Below are 2,422 nucleotides of genomic sequence, written 5' to 3'. Positions count from 1 at the left end.
TTAGCTTTAACACTCACCATTTTAAGAGTTTTTTCTGCAATAAGAATACATTTTTAAGATATTGTTTTCATTTAATGTTTCAGAAGTAGTGTTCTATATAAATGTTGCTTTTTCGTCATTTGTTTGACTCACCCAGTGGTGGGATGTTATTGACCTCAGGCTCTTCCAGGTGAATGTGCCGGAGCTCTTCATAGGCTTCAGCCTGGGCTTCAGCAGCCGTCAGCTTCAGCATGTGTGCTTGCTTTCTACAAGCCAAACTACGAGAGGAACCTGTGGCAAACAGCCAAGCTCGCAGCATAATTTTCTGTCCAAGGAGTGTAGGGTGGACTTTATCTTCAAATGGGCCAAATGGACTGGTGAGGTTGGTGTTTATCTAAATGTTTTGGCCCTGGCATACTGTATGCATACAAAATGAGTGATCATACTTGAAGTTTGTACTTGTATAATTTGTGGACTTATGTAATTATACCAAACTTATAAGCATAGTCCCTGCTAGTCAGTAAAGTAGACTTGGAAAAATCCACACACTACTCACCATAGTAACCAAATTCCCAAACCACAGGTAAGCAAGTTCATGGCCCACCACGAGGGCCACCCACTGGCGCGAGGATGCACACGAGTTCCTTGGGTCGATCAGCAAAGCAGTCTCCCTAAAACAAACATCACAGTTGCATCAAAAGAAAATGAACAAGTCAACACATACACTAAGGTTTGCTTTTGTAAAATGTGTTTAAAAATGACTTAAAATAAGAAGGCAAAAAGAGGAATTCAAATATAAGTTTGAATAGGAATTCAGAATGGAATTTAACATAAAAAAGACCCCCCCCCCCCCCCCAAAAAAAAAAAAACTATCCACCCCACTGTACCTGTAAGTAACAAGGCCCCAATTTTCCATGGCACCTAAATGCATAGGGAAATGTTACACTGCATAATCACAGACTTCATTGCGAAATCAGAATTTTATCCAAACTTATTACAGGAATTTATTATAGGAATGAAAAAATTCATACCAGCAGCAAAATCAATGGATATACCAATATACACCAATATTGGTATACTCACCATAGTATATCCAATATACCAAGATACACCAATATACTGCGAGCCTTAATCAACTGCATTAAATACTACTGATTTTAAACACAAGACATGAAAATAAGGTCTATACATTCAACATCCAACAAGCTTTGCATTATGTATATAAACAATCTTTACATTAAACAACCAATATACCTCTTTAACACTTGGAGAGAGCATTAAAGGTATACAGAGCATTACAGAATGACCTGCATTTCCTGGAGGAAGTACACTGCCATACAACACAACACAACAACACAAGCGTGCTCACTCACTTGCCTACATGCTAGGAAACACATAGGCCTCACTGAACAGTGTGAACCTTTCTGTCTGGGATCCATTGTTTCTAGAGGGGCAGAAACATGCCATATTTGACAAGGTTACCTGGTCCTTGGGAATAATGAGCGTGATGTTAAAGGTGGCTTAGATAGCTGGCTCATCCCAGCACGGGAAAGCATGACGAGCATCTGTGGCCTAAGGGCAGAACGAGAGAGCAAAGGTCACAGAGGGCCAGTTGTGCCTACCATGGTTCAGACATGTGCCAAGGCTGAGTCCTATGCAATAGACATAAAGATGGTCACAAATCTGACATACAGTGAACGCACACACACAAAATACCATCGGTTAAACAAACTGGTTTAGTTATGCTACCACAACAAAAGCTCAGTATAGACTTGCAACAAAAAACATGCACACACACATGGTTTTGAGTGGTGAATAAAAGCAGAGGTTTTCCTTTACATCTCTCTTTTGTCAACTTCTAAACCTACAACTAACAGAGGGATATTACAACAATATTCACATTACTAATTTAAGGGTTCAGTTGAAAACTTCTAGCTGAGGTTTGGATGAAATGAGCAAATGAAAAGGAAAAAGAAAATGGCAAGTTAGTTAAAAAAAAACAAAAAAACGTAACAAACCTAGAAACCCCCCCCCACAAGGACTAAATAAAGAGTATAAAGATAACAGCTCTGTGAGGGATCTACCTCAAACTGTGTGACAGCAGCATGGCGGATTTCTCCTGAAGGAGTTGCATATTTGCTTCTGTAGAACCCTTTCATTTTGTCATTCAACTCTCCAACAAAGTCACCTGACCCCAAAGATTAGGCAGAAAACAGGCATGTTGGAGAAGCTCAAAATATATTTGTGGCAGAATCAGACTATATGAACAAACAGTCAGAGAAAACAGATTATTAGGGAGATGAAAGATGAAATAATTCATGCTTTGACAGGGAGTTGATTAATCTTTAACCTTATTAAAAGAATTACCATAGTAACTCAGTATATGGTAACGTTTAGCATGGGCACAGATAAGCATCTGCCACAGAGACCGCGGGAGTTGCTG

At 39.3% G+C, this 2,422-nt stretch overlaps 1 long non-coding RNA gene across 1 annotated transcript; it reads right to left on the bottom strand.

Annotated features, from left to right (window-relative positions):
- Positions 1–544: 544 nt before the first annotated feature.
- LOC113575393 lies at positions 545–1,024 on the bottom strand. Its single transcript, XR_004775674.1, has 3 exons — positions 1,011–1,024; positions 867–900; positions 545–650 (listed from the first exon to the last, which is right to left on the bottom strand). It is a non-coding gene; the product is annotated as an uncharacterized LOC113575393 (long non-coding RNA).
- Positions 1,025–2,422: the final 1,398 nt, after the last annotated feature.

Source organism: Electrophorus electricus, chromosome 26, assembly GCF_013358815.1.
Source record: "Electrophorus electricus isolate fEleEle1 chromosome 26, fEleEle1.pri, whole genome shotgun sequence".
NCBI classification, from domain to species: Eukaryota; Metazoa; Chordata; class Actinopteri; order Gymnotiformes; family Gymnotidae; genus Electrophorus; species Electrophorus electricus.
Note: the sequence above shows the minus strand (reverse complement) of the source record. Positions and strands in the feature narration are given on the sequence as shown.